The sequence below is a fragment of the Asparagus officinalis genome, chromosome 4, assembly GCF_001876935.1.
Source record: "Asparagus officinalis chromosome 4, Aspof.V1, whole genome shotgun sequence".
In the NCBI taxonomy this organism is placed as follows: Eukaryota; Viridiplantae; Streptophyta; class Magnoliopsida; order Asparagales; family Asparagaceae; genus Asparagus; species Asparagus officinalis.
In genome coordinates, this window is record NC_033797.1 from 137,815,719 (window position 1) to 137,823,598 (window position 7,880).

A 7,880-nucleotide genomic window follows, 5' to 3' on the forward strand; every position below is an offset into this window, starting at 1 on the left:
AAAAAACAAAAAAGAATAAGAAAATGCTAGATAGATGCTAGATACAGGCCTCATCCAATCAAAATGATGAGTTAGGCCAACTGACAAGAAAGTCATTGCCATAAATACTGATTGAGTTTAGCTTCCACAGAGGAAAAAAAAAAGAAAAGGAAAGGAAAATCATCCTATATAAGGTGTTTTACTAATAAGACATTTTCAGGCATGGAAAAGAAAGTATCGAAAGAGGTCTTCAAGCCTGTGATTGGTTTCATAGGCGGTAAGCGACATGCAAGTTAAAGCTCTACAAATTACCAAAAAAGGGGTCTTCAAAATTGAAATTGTGTTTTTAATTGATGCACTATTAGAAAACTTTTTCAATTTGCTTTTGTTGGTTTAACACATAGTATTACTTTATAAATAAAATAAAATTAATTTGTGTTATGGTGTTTTCAGTCGTCAAAGTACGACCATTTGCCAGCAACTGACTTGTGTTCACCTACATGCACCGCTCAAGTCAGATTATCCGTCAAAACCACCCAGGATCCCAACGTAACCGACTCGCCGAGTTGACATCTCCTTAGGTCGATTCAAATGGTGGTGCTTGTCGGCCCTTTTGTCGAAGACGACTCGCAACGAACACACTTGACCAGTTATTCGATGCCTCGCGAGGTCGACTCGAAAGGCGTTACTTCTCGGCTAAGCTAAATGACGACTTCAGCATCGAGCCTCTCCCGCTGACAGCACGTCAACGTCACATTTAATGCTTGGCAGGCGCATCATATCTCAAGCCACGATAGTCTTCATGACTCATCGAACCACGTCAGCACCGTCATGCCTCCGATCACTTCTCATTTTAATGCTGAGGTGATCTCTCCTCCACTCGCCGACCAACACATGTAAAGTAGGTGTTGACGCAGCCGCCGCAGCCGCTAGCACATACCTGCTTACCGTCTTCTTGTGCTCGGCCGAAGTGAGCGTTCTACCATTTCATCACCACTATAAATAGAGGTATTATTCTTTACTGAAGGGGGGCTGGATCTTTTTTCCAATATGATCTAATCTTTTTTCAAGGATTCTTTTCCTAGCAATATCTGCTAATTATACTGCATTACACTAGAGAACTTACATAGTTCTTTATTTTCCCACTCAAGTTCACCAGCTGACTTGATCGTCGAAGGTACAACGAGGGAACTAAGCCCCGTCCTCTCACGAGTTTCTATTTTGTGCAAGCTGAAGCTACCCAACTCAAAACCAGATATTCAGAGAAGTGAGCGGCATCTAATCAATCTCATCCATCACATATTTGACTGTTTGGTTACTTAACATCAACAATTTGTAAATGTATTTATACGATTTATCATGGGCTAAATAGCTAAGGAATAATGTTTAAATTGTGTATAACATTTTTACGTTCAACTTTATTACTTTTTAGCTAGAAATAAAGCGTGACAATGAGGGAGAAATAATAGAAATAAAGCATGACAATGAGGGAGAAATAATTGACCTTTTAACATCTTTGGTGCAAATAAACACATACGCTTGTAGAAATACCTTCCCTCATGCAGGATTTCATAGGCTTATTAGCTGCACGTGACCTAGGTCCCCCCCCCCCCTTTCTAACAATGGAGTGGTTGTGCAAAAGCTTCTAGTTTATACTTCTAAGAGCAAGGACAGCAAGTTTGTAAGAGAGCTCTCAAGGATGACGTAGCGGTGGAAGCCTACTGCATACCCTCCAGCAACCTCCTAAACGCTCCCAAGCCCACTCTCAAAGCTGACGTGGCTGTTGCAGCCATCAGAGCTCCCAAGCGCTCCACAAATTTGTGGAGCATTTGGGAGCTCCCAACCCTTCAAAACATTTACAAAAAACCCCCTCAAAAAAGCCCCCTACCAATTTGTGGAAGTTCGGGTTCGTTAGCGCACTCGGGTCGGGTCGGAGATGATGGCAGCGTTCGGGTCGGGTCGAAGTGATGGCGGCGAAGAGGCCTCCGACTGGCCTCCGCATGCCGACGCCGGAGATGATGGCGACGTTCGGGTCGGGTCGGAGATGATGGCGGCGAAGAGGCCTCCGACTGGCCTCCGCATGTCGCCGTCGGGCCGGCCGTCGATGGAGAGGATGAAGATTGGCGGCGGAGGTTGCGGGACGAGGATTTAGGGTTGGGTTCTTTGTTTTTTTAATTGGGATGGGGTTGGGTCTGTCGAAGGGAGAGGATGAAATCATGTCTCTTTTGTTTTTTTAATTGGGTGCGTTGTTTGAGCTGATACTCATCAAAATAGTAAATACAATAATGAAATAATACCTGTTGAGTTGAAAATGTACCGTTGAGGTGAAAAGTTGGGTTGAAAATGTACCGTTGAGGTGAAAAATTCAGCCATTGAAAAATTTAGCCGTTGGGATTAAAAAAACTAGCATGAACAGTAAAAAATCATCTATAAATTCTCAATCTTCAATACACAAATCATTCCACACAACTCTCTCATAAAAAAAACTCTATATTTCCCTATCAAATTACAAATCTCATGGATCCCTCCCAAAACTATTATTCGCAACTCCTTACCGGTGAAGAATCGACCTTATACCCGTCGTTCTATACAGAAGTCGTAGAAGAAGGTAACCCCATCGAGTTCTCGCAATCGGCAACACAACAAGTGTCATCCTAAGAAACACCGACCACAAAGAAGAAGAAGGCTTACACACGGTCCGAAAATTAGACTGTCCACGAGGATAAGCTTCTTGTGTATGCTTGGCTGAACACGAGCCAAGACGCCATCCAAGGTACAGGGCAACACAAAGATAAGTTTTGGCACAGAACTAACAACTACTTTATCCAATACTCCACCGATCCAACGAGCCGCACACCAAACCAAATGATGCATCGTTGGTCAACAATTCAACTGTCCGTCAACAAGTTCTGCGGGTGTGTTTCTCAGATTGAAGGAAGACAAAGATCTGATACGGGAATTATGGACCAGGTAAATATTTAACTTATATATTTTTATGTAAACAACATAGTATTGAAGAGAGGAATATATATGTTTAATTATGTTTGATTATTCTAAATTTAACTATTGTGTAGACTGCAGAAGTAAAAGAATTATATCAATCTCTTTATGGTAAGCCATTCGTGTTTGACCATTGCTGGGTTGAGTTGCGTCATCATTAAAAGTGGATCCAACAAATGGAAACTTACAATAAGATTCGATCACAGCCGAGAAGAACCACAAACTCTGATTCCTCACCAAACAATTCCATGCCAGCGATCCCCATCAAGTTGAACACTGACTCGGATGATGTTATAGCAAGGCCTGAAGGGAGGAAAGCGGCAAAGCTCAAGAGGAAACAAAATATGGAAAACTCTGAGTCCGTTAAGTCCATCATGGGAGAGGCTTTCACATGGATGAAGCAAACCACCAATCAAAAAATGGAGCTAAAATAGAAGAAACAAGATGACGATATCATGAAGATAGATCTCTCAACACTCAATTCAGTTCAACGACAATACTTTGAAATGCGTCAGGCAGAGATATTGGAGAAGTGGATGTCTAAGGGTTCTTCCTAATTAGCATATATTGTACTCGCATCGCATCCTCATTAGTTCTTCCTAATTATCAAATATTATCTTGTGATTAATTTTATGATTGTACTTGAAGTTGAAAATTTTGGCATTGAATGAAAACAACTACTTTATTGAAAATAAAATTGGCGTAGTACAACAACTTGAACTCCTTTTCTGAAATTACATTAGACATAAAGAAACTTAATCCTCGGTGATGGATCCCTTGAGCTTCCACAGATGCTCGATCAAATCATTTTTTAGTGATTTGTGTGTTTGCGTGTTCCTGATCCGATAATGGTTTTGGATGAACTCAGTTAGAGGCACCATCTACACATGAGAAGGTTCAACGACTGGTACCGAATTAGTAAAGTCGAAGTTGTTGTCCAATTGACAATCTCGTTCATCTTTAACGATCATGTTATGCATTATGATGCAAGCTGTCATGATGTCTTTCAGCACACAAGGTTGCCAGAAACGTCATGATCCACGAACAATCGCAAATCGAGCTTGCAACACGCCAAAAGCTCGCTCAACATCTTTTCTTGCGCTTTCTTGTTATTGAACAAAGTACTTATGCTTGTTTCCTCGAGGTGCTGGAATAGTCTTCACTAATGTGGACCACTATGGATAAATCCCGTCGACGAGATAGTATCACATATCGTACTCATGGCCATTGACAGTATAGTTGCACGGTGAAGCTCTTCCCTCCTCAAGTTGTGTGAAAACCGGTGAACGATGTAGAACATTGAGGTCATTGTGAGACCCCGGCAGTCCAAAGAAGGCATGTCATATCCAAAGATCTTTGCTAGCCACAGCCTCCAAAATAATTATAGGTTCATGAAAATGCCCAGTATACATACCTTGCCAAGTAGTTGGATAGTTCTTCCATGTCCAGTGCATGCAGTCGATGCTCCCAAGCATACCAGGAAAACCTCATTATGAACATTCCTCGAGCAGGTGTGCAACGTCTTCATTAGTCGGTGAACGAAGATATTCCTCTCCAAAAATGTTGATAATCGATCGAACGAACCTCTTCACGCTCTCAAGCGACGTACTTTTACCGATCTGAACGTAGTCGTCAACGGAGTCAGCGGATGCTCCATATGCGAGCATCCGCATAGCTGCAGTAATCTTTTGAAGACTAGATAGTCCTAACTGTCTAGCACCATTCCTCTTTTGGACGAAGTACTTGTCATGTTCGACGACTGCGTCGTGGATTCGAAGGAATAACGAATGCGTCATTCTGAATCTTTGACGAAAATAATGAAGAGGATAGGCTGGTACGTCAGCAAAATAATCTTAGAATAACCGATTGTGGCCTTCCAGTCGGTTTCGATAGAGCACGATACGTCTTTTGTGTTGAACTGAAGTTGAACATTTCTCTTGTTCTTCTTCCTCAACGACAGCAGCTCCCATAAGAAAGAACGTCTTTATCATTTCATCATCGCTAGAGCTAGATGAGCTAGACATTTTGTTCTGGGAGATGATGGGTTGAGGAGAGAAGCCATCGAATTTTATAGGAATCAGTCGGTTGACGGTCAAAGATTGCGATACCTCAAACTTTGTGCCTAACCTCGAAAACCACAGGTTACCTCGAAGATCGTGTGCGTTCCCTCGAAGACCGTAGGTTACCTCAAAGACCGTGTGCGCTCCCTCGAAGGCCATATCCAACGGTTAGAAATGAAATACAAGAGGTTTAAATATAATTGAAAGTAATGGGTAAAATATTAAAATAGAAGAGGGGTTTTTTTAATATTGTTGGAGCTCCTAACTATGAGCTTGTTGGAGCTCCATAAAAGAAGGAGGGTCTCCCAAGGCTTATTTTTTTAAAATTTTTTATTCTAAAATGCTTGAGAGCTCTTGAGAGCTTGCTGACTAGGACTCCCAACTGAGAGCTTGATGTACTTGCTCTAATAGGTTGTCATCTTCTAGCCCCTAGGCTTTAGCTAGCGTTTCTTCCTTAGTTCGCTTGTCCTATTTTCATTTTATTAAATAAGCTATAAAAAACTAGCCACCTGATGAGTCATATCGTAAGAGTCATATCAATAATATGGACTTCACATATTTATTTCTTGATGGCTCGTTTAGCTAAATGAGTCATCACCTCATTAACCATTATTTTTTTAATTATTATATGGGTGAATATTTACCCTATTTGAGGTGGGTGGGGGGGGGGGGGGGGGGGGGATCTTCGCACTAATGCAGATGCGCCAATGCTATATAAGACCAACTACCGACCATAGATGGACTCGTTTTAACGCTATGACGTACTATGTATATATGTATAACTATGGGGGACGGAATTCCCTAGCATCTCTTCTATCTTCCCTTAGTCGCCCCCACTCACAATGAAATCCCAAACATACTCCTTAATTCTACAAATATATTCCCAAGAAAAACTGAGCTAGGAGATGATCAACCTCCTTTTGACTAAAAATCCCTACGTTTCTCAAGTAATTGATGGTGGACTTCTCAATCAAGTGGGCCCTTGTCGTGAACTCCCAGTGTTTCTAAATGCTACTCGGGCACCCAATGCCTAAATGGATAGGAGCTGTCGTGGATAAAGTGACCAACTGAAGCGATGATTGAAACCGACTTGAGTTGTCGTGAATAAATTGATCAAAATTTAGGTTTTCATTCAAGTTTGGTTGATTTCTAAAAACACAAAAAAAAAAAAATAATAATAATAATAATAATCTAGGGGAAAGAACCAAACAAAATTGTACGATGCTAAAGGACAAATTTCCAAAATAGGTCCCTTTAAAAACTTATTTTCAAAAAACGAACCCCTTTTGAAAATATTTGTCATTTTCAACCGGCTGAAACTGGGTCAAAATTGGCGAAAAAGTATCAAAAACTTCACGGGATTTTAAATCCCGTGAAGTTTAAGGCCTCATTAGCTCTAACCCGAACATTAATAAGGCCTTAAACTTCACGAGGTTTAAAATCCCGTGAAGTTTTTGATTTTTTTTTCACCTGAAACTGGGTCAAAAATGGCAAATATTTTCAAAAATGATCGTTTTTTGAAAATAAGTTTCCAAAGGGACCTATTTTAAAAATTTCTTCTTTCCTAAAATTTTGTTAGTTTGCACTTATAGTGTGTTTGGGAGATGACTAAGGGAATGGAAGGAATAAAAATTTTCCTCCCCTCATTCCTCTCCTCTACCCTTCTAAATGGAACTCTCAAACAAAACTAAACCAAAATTTCTCTTCCCCTTTCCTTCTCTACCCTCCATCCAAACAGGCCATTAAAGAACTTATAGTTTCCCTTACTTTGCGCTTATATACCCTTAACTATTTTTGGCAACACCTATACCCTAAAGCTAGGCGAAAAAGCACTTAAATGCATTATAGTCTCACTTCCTTGGCACTTATATATCCTCACTTGTATTTTCGTAGCATTTGTATACCTAATATTGTTCAAATATAGCATGTTAATACCCTCTGTTTTATAAACATGAAAATTTATATCCGAAAATTCTCATATAACCTTCACTTACTAATTTTATAACTTTTTGATTGACAAGTTTGTTGAATTCATCTTTAAAACTTTAGGAATTTATTTTTATAAAATTAGAATACATTTAAATTAGAATTGGATAGATATACTAGTAATTGAATAAATATTAATGGTTAGAAAGCTCTAAAATTAACATATGAATGTTATATGATAATTTTCGGATCGAAATTTCTATGTTTGCATAGCAATGGTATTAGCGTACCACTTTTGAACAACTCAGGGTATATAAATGCTACGAAATCAATTAAGGATATATAAGTGCTAGAGGAGTAAAACTGTAAGGTATCTAAGTGCTATTTAGCCCTAAAGTTATTAAAATTTACATTTAAGGATCTCAGTTATGCATGCATGACAATTTGCCCCCAAAATTTGTTCTGTCCCACTCTTATTCCCTCATTTCATCCAATAGATTTATTTCTTCTAAACCAACTTTAATTATTTTTGAACCTAACACGTGTTATCATGCTATTAGTATGTGATAAAATGTGATACTATATCAATTAAAGCGTTATGACAAAAGGGTCAAATATGGAATTTGGGTTAAAAATTAATTAGATAAGAGTGTTCTGGGGGGTAAGAATAATTAACATGACAATTTGCCCCCAAAATTTGTTCTGTCCCACTCTTATTCCCTCATTTCATCCAATAGATTTATTTCTTCTAAACCAACTTTAATTATTTTTGAACCTAACACGTGTTATCATGCTATTAGTATGTGATAAAATGTGATACTATATCAATTAAAGCGTTATGACAAAAGGGTCAAATATGGAATTTGGGTTAAAAATTAATTAGATAAGAGTGTTCTGGGGGGTAAGAATAATTAA